Genomic DNA, 14,184 nt, shown 5'->3' with positions numbered 1-14,184 from the left:
CAGAAACAGAATAACTTGTTAATGGATTAGATGTGAGAAAGTACATGAAAGGAACGAAAGCAAGATAATGCCTAGAGTTTTGTCTTGAGCTAAAAGGTTAATGATGGTGCTATTTGTTAGGATGGGTAAATGGGACCAATATGACTGACAGAAAAATTAAGGCTTCTATTTCGAACAAGCTCAGTTTGAGATGTACGTTATCATTAAAGTGGGTATATTAGGCAGGCAGTTGAGTGTACAAGTCAGGAAATCAGTAAGGGGTCTTAGCTGGAGATAACTGTGAACTGTGTTAACCTACCAATGGTATTTAATGCCCCATGACTAGATAAGATCATCCCAAGTAAGAGTACAGTTGGAGAAACCAGCCTGAGATTGGGGCCTTAAAAACATTACAATTTTGAGATTGTAAAGAGAATGAAAAGTAAACAACGTGACCCAAGAGATGGCCAGGAAGATATTGAGATAACAATTTACTGAATGACCTATTTTATTCCCATGAACTCGAGTAGCAATTCAATCTCAGATCTGTACTTCTAACCTTCAGCAGAGTTCATAATTTGGATTTTCAATCGTCTCCTAGTCATCTGTACCTGTATGTCCCATAGGCACTTCAAACTCTACTTATCCAAAATGGAATTCATTCTTTCACTCCAAACCTGTCATCTACATTCCCCATCAGTGTGAGGGGTACTATCATCCACCCAGTTACTTAAGAAGAAACCATGGATGTTTAATTCTTTCTTCCCGTTTAAAAAATAACCTATCGGTTCTATGTTCTTATTGTCTGTAGGACCCATAAATTATCCATATCCTTACTTTTACTACCATGGCTCATGCTGTCACCATCTCATTGCTGGATAACCGCAACAGCCTATTGAATGAACCTCTTGCCTCTAAGCCTTGCTCATCTTCTACCTATTCATACTGAAGCCCAATACTGAACGCCATCTCTTCCATACTTACTTATCACTCTTCAGTAGATCTTCACACCTCTATACTAATTCTGTTTAAAATAATTCTTTCATGGCTACCCACAAGATTTCTTAATTTTCTCAAACACGTCCTCTTTTATAAAGGCATCTTCACCAAGGAAGAGTAAAATTATGTATTTTAGCTCCATTCAGAAACATACACAAAAAAAATTAGAGAAATCTGTTGTCAGATTTCTGTTTTGTTTCCATTGTGACAAACCAACTTGGTATATGTACTGTTTTAGTTAAAAGAAAGTTGTTGGAAGCACATTACATCAGCCATTGATCTATATCAAGAGGTGTAGAACATTTTGATCTCTAGTCCTAGAAGTCAACCCCACTGACTACTTAACATAAAGATCCAAAGTTGGTGAGGTCTGAGTCCAGGCTCATCCGGAGCATCTCAGTCAACACAGAAACAGAAATTTCAGATTTCTTTCCTATTTGGATGGAGATTCATTTTGATATAGAAAATGTTATTGCGCTTGAGTCATCTTAGAAAAAATTCAAACTTCAAATACTGTTAATCAGGTGTGACCTCAAACGTTATTAATCAGACTCAAACTTAGTGAGCCTGGTTGAATAACTCATAGCTGGAATACACACCAAAAGTGAATGGATAAAAAAATTTTCACACAGACATTTATACCAGTGTATTCAGTTTTGCTAGAAGTGCCCCTCGCTCAAATATATATATATATATATATATACCATGCCTTGAGGCATCTATTTGATTTCTGATGTGCAAATTGTATCTAATTAAATGCCAAACTTAATTCTACTGGCATGCGCTTTGTGTTCCAGCAGATGTTAAAATTTAATAGCTTTGTCTCTTTATCCTTGTTTCACTCTAAAACACTTATCACTTTGAATTTGAGATTGTTTGCTGACAGTTCGTTCTTTGGTGGAAGAAGACTGTTTTAATTGGTACCAAGTTTCCTGCTGTTTCCTTTTGTTATGGCAGGTTACCACGTCAAAAAGCAGGAAGACACCAAAGAACAGAATTCACGCTAAATTAATCCTAAACTGTGAGATTAATTGGAAACACTGACTACTTACCACTGTGCCTTTATCCACTCTTATTTTACTCTTCTTCATGCTATAAGCTAGTAAGTAAAGCTGCGCATGCTCAGCAACTTTTTGATGACTGGAAAAGATTCAAGAAGTATAAACTGATTACATGGCAAAGATGCCTAACTAAATTTTTTAACTTGTTGTACATAAAAATCAATCAAGTCTCTATCCCTTATACTTAAAGGCAAGAAAAATAATCAGATGATAAAAATAAATGAGAAAGCTAGAGTTTCCTAGTTTGAGATATTGATCCTTCAGATAACTCAAAACATAATTCAGAGGAGTATGCTGGGGAGTCCTGCTCAATGCTAGCCATTTGGGTTGTTTACAAATGAATGATTGCTACCAGTTCCCACCAAAACAGAGAAGCCAGCTTGAGAATGAGGCCTTCAAAGCACAAATTTAGAGACTGTAAAGAGAATGAAAAGTTAGCAAGGTAACCCAAGATAAGTTGGCCTAAGATGAGAGCCTTAAAAACATGAGAATTTAGAGATTGTAAAGAGAATGAAAAGTCAACAAGGTGACCCAAGAGATGGCCAGGAAGATACTGAGATAACCATTTGCAGAATGACCTATTTTATTCTCATGAACTCAAGTAGCAATTCAATCTCAGATCTGTACTTCTAACCTTCAGCAGAGTTCACAATTTGGATTTTCAATTGTCTTCTAGTCATCTGTACCTGTATGTCCCATAGGCACTTCAAATTCAACTTATCCAAAATGGAATTCACTGTCTTTCACTCCAAACCTGTCATCTATATTCCCCATTGGTGTGAGGGATACTATCATCCACCCAGTTACTTAAGAAGAAACCATGGATGTTTAATTCTTTCTTCCCTTTTAAAAAATTACCTATAAATCACCAAGTATTGATTCTATCTTCTTATTGCCTGTAGGACATATGAAAGCATATGAAAATATTCTAAATCACGAGAGTGATAAAGTTAAATTTGGTTCCTATAGCTGTGAACTGTATTTATTCTGCTAATGCCTAACTGCATAATGAATGACTTCCACAGCAGTATACGTTAACAGGGAAATCACTAAACTCTTTCCACATCCGAAATCATACAGGTACAGAGTTGCCATTGTGACCAATCTTTTCAGTTCCTTTTATGATCCCTTAAATACAGACACTGAAATGGAAGCCATAGCCAAAACAAACAGAAAGGGCCTTCCACTTGTCTTTTAAAACTCCCTCCTCCTTTCTCCTTCAATGTATATCCCAAAGAAACTATGCAATACAAACTCTTGTTTAAAATCTGTTGGCTATTCTGAAAGGACTTCAAATCATAGCAAATTCAATTTTCTACATTTCCAGTTTGAGTTATTCACTTTAGTGTCCCTTTGTACTTCAAAAGGAGAGTTCTCATGCTTAAGGTTTTCATGTTTGTGCTAAAGCAATTTCTTGTGAAATTTATTATCCAAACTAGAAACTCACAAGATGGTAAATCTTTGTCTTAATTTCCCCATATACTTACAATATTAGTCCCTAAGATTTGAGATCTTTTTGAGCATCTTATAAAAGCAACTGGTCAGTCACCTCTTCTAGTAAAATTTATGTAAAATTTTCAGTGAGCTCATATATTTCCATATATTAATGTTTGGAATCTTTATCAGTTAAAGTTTTTTATATTTCTGAAGTTTCACTTGAAGAGTTCAACTCGAATTTGAAATGTAAAAACAAGTTTACTCCAAACTTGTTTTATATGACTTGGCTTATTTTTATTCTTGCGAGACTGGCTGATAATTTATTCTCTCTTCTTGAAAGCCTGCTTGCTATTTTAAATTTCCTTGAAAGCAGTATCCAATATTAAAGGCATTTAAGAAGCTTATTTCCATCATGTTCATGAACAAAATCAGGCTGGAGGACTTGTAGACTAGCAGGAGCATATGAGCAGATATCTAAGCCCTCTTTCCAGTAAATGATTTAAACAGTCAAAGAAAAACAAAAATTAGAAAAGATCCCCCATTAGCACTAAAATACCATGGAACAGTGCCAGCTGAGAGGCAGAAAGTTTAAAGAATTTCTAGAGAAAATGCAGATGAATCCACATTAAAAGTCATCACTAAGAGCCCAATCCCAGTCCCTCTTCTAAAGTCAGTTGTGGAGTGCTACAGAAAATAAGTAAAGACTGCTCTATCATCTCTTATTTGGAGGGCATGGGTTGTGGCAGACAAAACTAATAGGAGAGAGGGAGACTGCAATTGAAGACCTCCACATTTGTATCGTTTGAGGGAGACAAAGAAACACTAAACAGAAACAACAGTAGGTCACTGTCTGAGTTACATACTTGTGTAGCAGGCTCACCCTGACATAAGGAAGCTGTCTTCCCAACCAAAAGGTCCCCAGCATCAAGGACTAAAGGTGAAGGAGGCTTTAGGAAACATGGGTATGTCTTATTTAACCACAAAGCATCCAAAGGCAGCAAAGCCGGGGAAAGGAAATATATACAAACTCAGCAAACAGAATGCTTATGGGCAGCGGGACCCTGGCGTCACTCATGGGGAAAGGGAGAGGTCCCAGTGGGATAGAGCTGTTCCCCAACCAGATGGGCTGAAGCACTAAAAAAGAAAATCAGACATTACCAAACTATAAATCTGAACTAGAGGTCAAGACAAGTAAAAGAGAAATACAAAGGATGTGGGGTGTGGGGTGGGCATGACCTGATCTCTTAAGCAATATTTTCAATAGAAAAAAGTTTGTCAGTGATAACGTTCTAAATGCTCCATTAAGATAATGTTTTGGGCTGGGTGTGGTGGCTCATGCCTGTAATCCTAGCACTTTGGGAGGCTGAAGCGGGTGGATCACCTGAGGTCGGGAGTTTGAGACCAGCCTGACCAACATGGAGAACCCCCAACTCCCCAACTCCATTAGCTGGGAGTGGTGGTGCATGCCTATAATCCCATAATCCCAGCTACTCGGGAGGCTGAGAATCTCTTGAAATCGGGAGGTGGAGGTTGCAGTGAGCCTAGATCCTGCCATTGCATTCCAGCCTAGGCAACAAGAGTGAAAAACTCAAAAAAAGAAAAAAAAAAAGACAATGTTTTGTACACTCTGAGAAAATTATATATAATTTCGTGGGTACAGATGAATCAGCTCTCCTTCAAGAATGTGTGAATAGGAGAACAAATCAGAATAGTACCTATTGGGTAGGGGGGGACTTCAACTAAAAGACAAAAATAAACATGTTACTTAATAGTAGAAGAACACACTTTCAGAAATGATTTGCTTACTGTTCTAGAAATAAATCTTAGACCTCATGTGCCTTATCCTGACAAAGAAAATTTTCTTAGGTATTCATTGAAACAATAGATAAATGATTAACTTGGAAAACAGGCTAAAATTAAGAAGTTAAGGAAAATATTGTTAGGTAACATAATTTCACAACAAAATATAAAGAAGTATTACAAGAAGTAAAAAACAGAATACTGCAAATAATAAAGCTAGTCAAGTGGAGAATCAGTTGAAGAGATTTTTATTCCTTTCTTTTCCTAAATAATTCTTTGTTCAAAGAAAGCAAAGCTTTGAAATAAGGAATTTCTGAAAATAATTGTAATATGTAAGCACCTCTCAAAATGCATTGGCTATAGCTATAGTATAACTAGAGTCTTAAAACTCTTTTATTGACAAAACAAAACAAAATAAAAACAAGTATTCCAAATCAATAATTTAGGAAAACAAAGCAAATTTAAGCAAAGAAAGGAAAAGTAATTTTTAAAAATAAGAGAATTAGTTAATAACAAAATATATATAGTAGGCTTAATAAATCTAAGAGTAGGTTCCTTGGAAAATAATCTAGTGAATAGCAAAACTAAGGCAATTTAAAAAAAATACGTACACTAACTTAGTGTACACAGAGGTGCTGTACCTACAGATACAGAGAATATTTACTTGGTAAAATGCCATGTATTTTAAACCAATAAATTAGAAAACCTAGAGTGAATGGTGTTCCAGGAAAATATATACTGCTAAAGTCATCTCAAAAGGAGACATAGAGCCTAAATAAACTTATACCTATGGAAAATATTCTTTAAACTTTTCAAATTATCCTGCAATTACACCCAGAGCCCATTGTTCCCACAGATATTCTTTTCAATTTTCCAAGAAACATAACTCTTAATGTCATTTAAATTTTATAAAGCAAAGAAAAAGAAGGGAAAACTAATAGTTTTCTCCACTGGTAAATTATTCTTAGTTGAGAATACTTTTTTCTATCAACTGTAGGCCTGATATTACATGATGTCTAATATTTTTAGGCAACAGTAGCTCATTATTCATTTAAATATCTATTAAGTACCTGGTATGCACTAAGGATGCAAGATTCTTGTCCTTGAGGAAGAGAGATGTTTAAAACATTTTAAGAAAACAATGTAATTAGTTTTCTAATGTATATATATGTGTGTGTGTGTGTGTGTGTGTGTATATATATATATATATATTTTTTTTTGAGACGGAGTCTCACTGTCGCCCAGGCTGGAATGCAGTGATGCGATCTCAACTCACTGCAACCTCTGCCTCCCAGGTTCAAGAGATTCTCCTGCCTCAGCCTCCTGAGTAGCTGGGATTACAGGCACTTGCCACTACGCCTGGCTAATTTTTGTATTTTTAGTAGAGAGGTTTCGCCATATTGGCTAGGCTGGTCTCAAACTCCTGGCCTCAGGTATCTACCCGCCTTGGCCTCCCAAAGTGCTGCGATTACAGGCATGAGCTACTGTACCTGGCCAGTTTTCTAATAGATTATACATAACATCCTTTAGAAACATTAAAAAACAGGGGTGGGAGGAGACTAAATTTGCCTCGAAGAGTTTGGGATGACTTCACAGAGGCTGTATATTCCTTATTATAATTAAACAAAAATTATTTAAATATTTCCCAAGACATTTCCTCAAGGTTGTTAATAACAGCCCTGATTTGTCTTGGTATTACCTACTGTATGGCAGCATCGGTGCTATGTTAAGAGTTTAGGTAGATGTGTTTCCCAAAGCCAGGCACTCCCTTCTATGTAATGTAATGTATTGGTATATAAAATGTAATGTATTGTATACAAAGACCTTTGTCTGACACAAAGCACATTCAATTCCCAACTGATTACAGTATTTTTAGAATTTTTTAAAAAAGAAAATATGACTTTTTTTTCCCAGTAAATACATAGCTTAAAACCCTCTCCTACTACTACTTCCTTTTCCAACTTTTGGTGCTTTGTTTATTCTAATGTAATTATATAGGCCAAATATGAGTCCACATGCTCAATGTAGGAATGGAAGTAGCTCTTAGTAAAGCATAATCATATGGTGCTCTTTTACTTTTCTCCCAAATCTTATGCAAAAACGTCTTAAAGGAACCAATTTGAAATTGATAGCCCTTTCCAACTCTCTTAGTCACTAACTGAATGATAATCATTATTCATCCACCACACATTTATTAATTACCTACCATGTGCCAAGCACAGTGTTAGGAATCAAAATAAGAATAAGAGACAAATCCAAGTACTCCAGTCTTTCCAGTGACATTTCTTAAGACATTTAAAAATATTTGGCCAGGTATCCAATTATATTTGATACCTTATTTACTCATACTCTGCCCTGTTCCAGGAAATGTTTATATTTCCTGTTTTTATTTTGCCTGATATATAGTTAACAGCCATTTCATGTTTTCACAATGAAATCTTTATAACAGTGCATCCACTACTTTGTTGACAGCAATTCTATTACAAAACTATGGAAAGAGTGGTACTTTCTTTTCATTAAATTATAAATAATAAACAAAAGGCAAGCCAGATATGAAAAGTAGGCATATGTTGCAAAATGAGGGCTCATTGTGGCCACTGAAGTTATGATGTTACTAAAAATACGAAGTGTCATTTAGAAGAGGCCAAAAAACGACTGCCTTTAAGGAAAACAGAATTTCAGAGAAGAAAAATAATCACCAATGTATTCAAGAGCAATGAGTAATTTAAAACTGTTTCCTGTATTTGTTCAATAAAAATGTAATGTTATGAAAAAGATTAAAAAATAAAACTGTGAATTACAGATTTTTTAGGGTAGTATGTAGTAGTGGGAAGCGACCTAGGATTTAGAGGACCCGAAGAGTGAACCCAGCCTCTAGAAATTCACTGCTTCACTTTACAGCAGTCATCTCACGTCTCAGAGGCTCAGGCTTTTCAAAGGTGAGGGCTAGAAAAAAAGAGAACTAATTTGACATTCACATTATTTTCAGCATCAGTTATTCATTAACTAAGATAAATATATGTTATTTATCCACAGTTTTTGTAAGCCTTCTATAATAAGTTAAAGTATATTTAAGTATATTTGTAACTCGGGGAACTACTTAATTGTATATACATCTGTGTTCACAATATGTTAAGGATTAGGAAGAAGATGAGGATGGGTCTTACCTCTAAAAATATGCAGAAATTTCCAAGGGCATGAAAACCTGGAAGACAGAAGTTGGTAATCTAAAGATTCTGGATGGGCCAGGTGTGGCAGCTCATTCCCGTAATTCCAGCACCTTGGGAGGCCGAGGCAGGTGGACTGCTTGAGGCCAGGAGTTTGCGAACAGCCTGGGCAACATGGCAAAACCCCGTCTCTACAAAAAATACAAAAAATTAGCCAGGGGTGGTGGCACGCCCCTGTGGTCTCAGCTACTCTGGAAGCTGAGGTGGGAGGATCACCTGAGCCCGGGAAGTTGAGGCTGCAGTGAGCCTCAATCAAGCCACTGCACTGCAGTCTGGGCAACAGGAGTGAAACCCTGTCTGGGGAAAAAAAAAAAAAAAAAGATCCTGGATGAAGATGTTCTGTTAATGATACCATTTTAACTGTATTGGCACTAATTGAATTCTAGCCTCAACTTGGTAACCTTCTATTACTTTATACTTTGCTTAGTACAATCTATAATTAGCAGTCCTTAAAACCCCTCAGTAAGGTTAAGTTTAAAAAAACACAACTCTCACAAATAAGCCATACTTCCACTTGTGGAACTGTTTGATTTAAATGTTAGCAACTGATAATTTTATTTATTAGAAGCTACAGTAATTGAGCACTGAAATGGGAACAAAAACACGCACAGCACAAATGCACCCCCTATTGTATTATTTACTATCATACATGAAAATAAAGTTATACTTTCCTTAAACTTTTTAGGAAACACCTTGCATTAGAGCAGCTAAAATATATAAGCATGAACCACTGCAATAGAAAACAATTCCTAAATTACACATTTGTGGGGAAGTGATGCCTTTTTTTGAAGAAGAGAGAATTTTGTTTAATAGGTTAATTTATCCAGCTTTAAAAAATGTATCAAGTATAACATTTCTAAATTGAACTCTTGATTTACAAGTATTTAAATGATTCAGACAGATAATTAAAGGGAATTCTCAGTCCTCAAGGGGTTGAAGGACTCAACAACATGGATTTCAACTGTGGTATTATCAAGTAACTCAAGATGTAATAATCTCAAGAACATAAACTTAAAACTTGAATATAAAACAAGACATAAGCACTCCAGTGAAGTCAATCTTTTTTTCTCATTTTGATTAAAAGTATGACCTGGGGCCAGGTGTGGTGGCTCAAGCCTGTAACCCCAGCACTTTGGGAGGCTGAGGTGGGCAGATCACAAGGTCAAGAGATAGAGACCATCCTGGCCAACATGGTGAAACCCCATCTTTACTAAAAATACAAAAATTGGCTGGGCGTGGTGGTGTGTGCCTGTAGTCCCAGCTACTCGGGAGGCTGAGGCAGGAGAATTGCTTGAACCCAGGAGGCAGAGGTTGCAATGAGCCAAGATTGTATCACCGCACTCCAGACTGGTGACAGCGTGAGACTCCATCTCCAAAAAAAAAAAAAAAAAAACACAGTGTGACCTGGGAGTTAAAATTAAACATATGCTCATACCATATCAGACCCAGTTCATAGCAAAAATTCACAAATGGGATCTAATTCAAGAGATTCTTCATAGTAAAATAAACTATCAACAGAGAAAACAGACAACCTACAGAATGGGAGAAAAATTTTGCAATTTATGTTTCTGACAAAAGTCTAGTATCCAGCATCTATAAGGATCTTAAATTTACAGGAAAAACAACAACAACAACAACAAACATCCCCAAGAAAAAGTGGGCAAAGGACATGAACAGACACTTTACAAAAGAAGACATACATGCGGCCAACAAACATATGAAATAAAGCTCAACATCACTGATCATTAGAGAAATGCAAATCAAAACCACAATGAGATACCATCTCACACCAGTCAGGATGGCTATTATTAAAAAGTCAAAAAATAACACGTTAGTGAGGTTGCGGAGAAAAAGGAACACTTATATGCTATTGGTGGGAATGTAAATTAGTTCAACCATTGTGGAAGACAGTGTAGCGATTCCTCAAAGACCTCAAGACAGAAATACTATTCAACCCAGCAACCCCACTACTGGGTATATACCAAAGGAAAAAAAAAAATCATTCTATTATAAAGACACATGCACACGTATTTTCACTGCAGCACTATTCACAATAGCAAAGACATGGAATCAACCTAAATGCCCATCAATAATAGACTGGATAAAAAAAACTGTGTTATATATACACCATGGAATACCATGCAGCCATATAAGAGAATAAGATCATGTTTTTTGCAGGGACGTGGATGGAGCTGGAGGCCATTATCCATAGCAAACTAACACAGAAACAGAAAACCAAATACTGCATGTTCTCACTTATAAGTGGGAGCTAAATGATGAGAACACATGGACGCACAGAGGGGAACAACACACACTGGGGCCTATCAGAGGGTGGAGGGCGGGAGGAGGGAGAGGATCGGGAAAAATAACTAATGGGTACTAGGCTTAATACCTGGGTGATGAAATAACCTGTACAACAAACTCCCATGACCCAAGGTTGCCTATGCAACGAACCTGCACATGTACTCCTGAACTTAAGGAAAAAAAAAGTTAAAAAGAAATAAGCTACTTGATGGTATGGAAAAAGATTTCCATAAATTTCCTTAGACTTAAAGGAGGGACTTGAAGAAACAAGATGGAAATTAATAAATTGTAAGTTAAAATCTCCAACATTTATTTAGAAAATCAGTCACAAAGTGAAGGATAGTAGAGATTCATTCATCAGGTGCTTGCCTGAAAAAAAGACAAAAACTTTTGCGGACTGTAACTTCAATGTGATTAAATCGTATGCTCTTACTATCAAAAAAGCAAGTGTGCTTTGAGACTGTATTAATAGATGTGCAGTATCCAGGCAATTAGAAGAGAGCCCTATAAGGATGTAATCATGTTTAAGATACCAAACACCAAACTTTAATATTTAAGGGACCAGTAAGTTATAAATGAATCCAACATTCTTTAATAAAGAGTAGAAGACCTAGAGTGACAGATTCTTGCTCAACTTGCTCTCAAACTTCTCTTTCTACAGTAAAACATTTATGTTCATCAATACTATTGGAATTAGAACACTAAACATATCCCTAAAGTTTCCAAATAGCTAAAACCTCACAACTCTCAACTGCAACACATTTAATTTTGGTAGGACACTCAAGTGAAAAAAAAAAAAAGGAAGTATCAAATGTTCTACAGGTGTTAATTATAATTAAGTATCTCTGAGGTTCAAGCTCTAATATAGTGTAACTTCGCAAATGAGACTATCATGTTTTGACAGTTGAAATTCCGACTACTCGACTCCCACACTGATGTACCAGATCAGTGAGTTCCCAATTATTACCACAAGTATCCAATTAGGTGCTAGACTAGTCCTCTTAGGAGTGCAGTAAAGAAGGTTCCTGCATGGTATGGAAAGGGAATGTTCATTTTTTCAGGCTACAAGGCATATTTTTTCCAGATGAAAATAATAGCAATTTTGTAAACATTCTGATTCTCATAAATTTAGAAAACATTCTCTTGCCCTTATTTTCTGGCTACTGCTTCTTTCTCCATAACTTCCTTCTGTCTCCTTTAACTGGTCTCAAATATTTGATATTAGCATTTTATAACATATTTTAGTTTCTGACTTAGGTTATTAAGAGAAATATCTTCCATATCATTATCAAAAGCTAAGTTTTAAAAAATATATTTTGATAGTTTTCCTTTTCATAGGACAATGACACCTTCGTTAAATCAAAAAGCATTTATTTATATATTTTATTTATTTATTTATTGAGACAGAGTTTCACTCTTGTTGCCCAGGCTGGAGTGCAATGGCATGATCTCGGCTCACTGCAACCTCCACCTCCTGAGTTCAAGCGATTCCCCTGCCTCAGCCTCCCGAGTAGCTGGTATTACAGGCATGTGCCACCACCCCCAGCTAATTTTGTATTTTTAGTAGAGATGGGGTTTCACCATATTGGTCAGGCTGGTCTCAAACTCTTGACCTCAGGTGATCCACCCACTTCGGCCTCCCAAATTGCTGGGATTACAGGAGTGAGCCACCACACCTGGCCCAAAAAACATTTATTAAATACTTACTATGTAAGCATTCAGAGATGCTTTTCTACCTTGCTACTCTAGGAAGACTTACTAATAGAATAAGCATCATAGTAATTCTAATTTTTCAAATGTCTAAAAGGTGACTCACTTTCAAAAAATAAAACTTTTGGAAACACAGAAAGGGACAATTAAAATATAAATTAAAAAACAAAACTACTCTTCCTTGCCTTAGTCTGAAAGTCAGTAAAGGGAAAAACCTTCCAGAGACCATCTGGTTTCATATTTCATTAATGAATATATGATTTTATTTTGTTCTAAATGAAATACACTTGAAATGCCTAAATATTTAATTCTAAATTTGATGTGGGAAGTGTATTTACTTTCCTCTATAGCTATGGATATTAAGAATCACTTTTTACTCTTTGGTCAGGGAACCTAAAGCTTAGAAGTCTTTCCTAAAATGCTCTCTGGAGATCTACAGTATTAGTTTTTCCCTGCAAGCCTGCACCCATTCTCAGCCACATCACAAAGCACCTGGACAGCACTCTCAAACATATGGCCTCCTACAAGAGCCTACATTCTAAAGTCCACTGACCACTTTCTGCTTCTCTGACGGTGAAAAACACAACACAACCAAAAACTGCTGGATAAGAAAATCTATAATCAATGATGAACTTTTCATAATTTTCAAAATATTTTCTGTATTCATGTATTTCTCACTAAGGTCTTCAGCATATTTAGTCATCAAAAATTATCACCTAATAGACATCAAATATCATTCACAACAGCTCTCAAACTTCTCTTTCTACAGTGAAACATTTATATTCATCAATACTATTAGAATTAGAACACTAAACATATCCCTAAAATCTCCAAATAGCTAAAACCTCACAAATCTCAACTGCAACACATTTAATTTTGATAGGATGCTTTAGCAAAAAAAATGTAGGTATCAAATGTTCCACAAGTGTTACTTATAATTAAGTATCTCTGAGGTTCAAGCTCTGATATAATGTAACTTTGCAAATGAGATTATCATGTTTTGACACTTGAAGTTCCAACTACTGGACTCCCACACCTCTTCCCTCCACTTAATGGGCAAGTGCTGTATCTATTTTAAGAAGTAGGAAGAAGTTGCCAGTAGGGGGAGAGGGAAATAAAACATATGAGAAAGATCACAAAGTCAACCTGTTATTTTAAATTGTATGATTGAATGTCTACTATGTAACCAGATACTGTGTAAAATATCAGTAATAAGAAGACAAGATGCAGCCTTTGCCCTAGGAATTTCAGAATCTGCAAAGGAGACAAGCACAAACAAATGACTACAGGAAGTAGGATGTTTGAGGAACAACAGTGCCACAACAAATATGAAGCTTCCCTTATGAGAAATCTGAGCTGTGTAGTTAAGAGAAAAGGGAAGTTCATCAGGAGAGGAACAGCGGTACAAAGGTTCAATGTGTAAAATATGATGTCATGGTAAAGATTTACAAATCTGAAGGGACAATATAGTAAGGAAGAATTTGAAGAGTGACCAGGAGCCAGATCAGGAATATCAAGCATAGAGTTTGATCTGCTTTCTGTAGGCTGATGGTTTCTGTACTGAGTTCTTTAGATTCCTGGGTTCACAGAGCTATTCAGGGCCACTCTGAAGAGAGGATAAGTAGGTATCCCCAAGAATTCTACATCACATCTATTTTTGCATTAAC

At 36.1% G+C, this 14,184-nt stretch overlaps 1 protein-coding gene across 3 annotated transcripts in view; it reads right to left on the bottom strand.

Moving 5' to 3' along the window:
• TET2 (tet methylcytosine dioxygenase 2) overlaps positions 1–14,184 on the bottom strand; it is a 130,360-nt gene that overhangs the window by 67,722 nt on the left and 48,454 nt on the right. Inside the window, exon 3 of one of the 3 annotated variants that reach the window (XM_054484591.2) lies at positions 8,444–8,481. The exons of the other annotated variants lie outside the window; for them this stretch is intronic. The gene's annotated coding sequence lies outside the window, so the exon portion shown is untranslated. The remainder of the gene's footprint in view (positions 1–8,443; positions 8,482–14,184) is intronic. 3 annotated transcript variants of the gene reach the window in all.

The sequence above is a fragment of the Pongo pygmaeus genome, chromosome 3 (genome assembly GCF_028885625.2).
Source record: "Pongo pygmaeus isolate AG05252 chromosome 3, NHGRI_mPonPyg2-v2.0_pri, whole genome shotgun sequence".
Classification (NCBI taxonomy): Eukaryota; Metazoa; Chordata; class Mammalia; order Primates; family Hominidae; genus Pongo; species Pongo pygmaeus.
The sequence above is the reverse complement of the archived record's forward strand: the minus strand, read 5'-3'. Positions and strand labels throughout refer to the sequence as shown.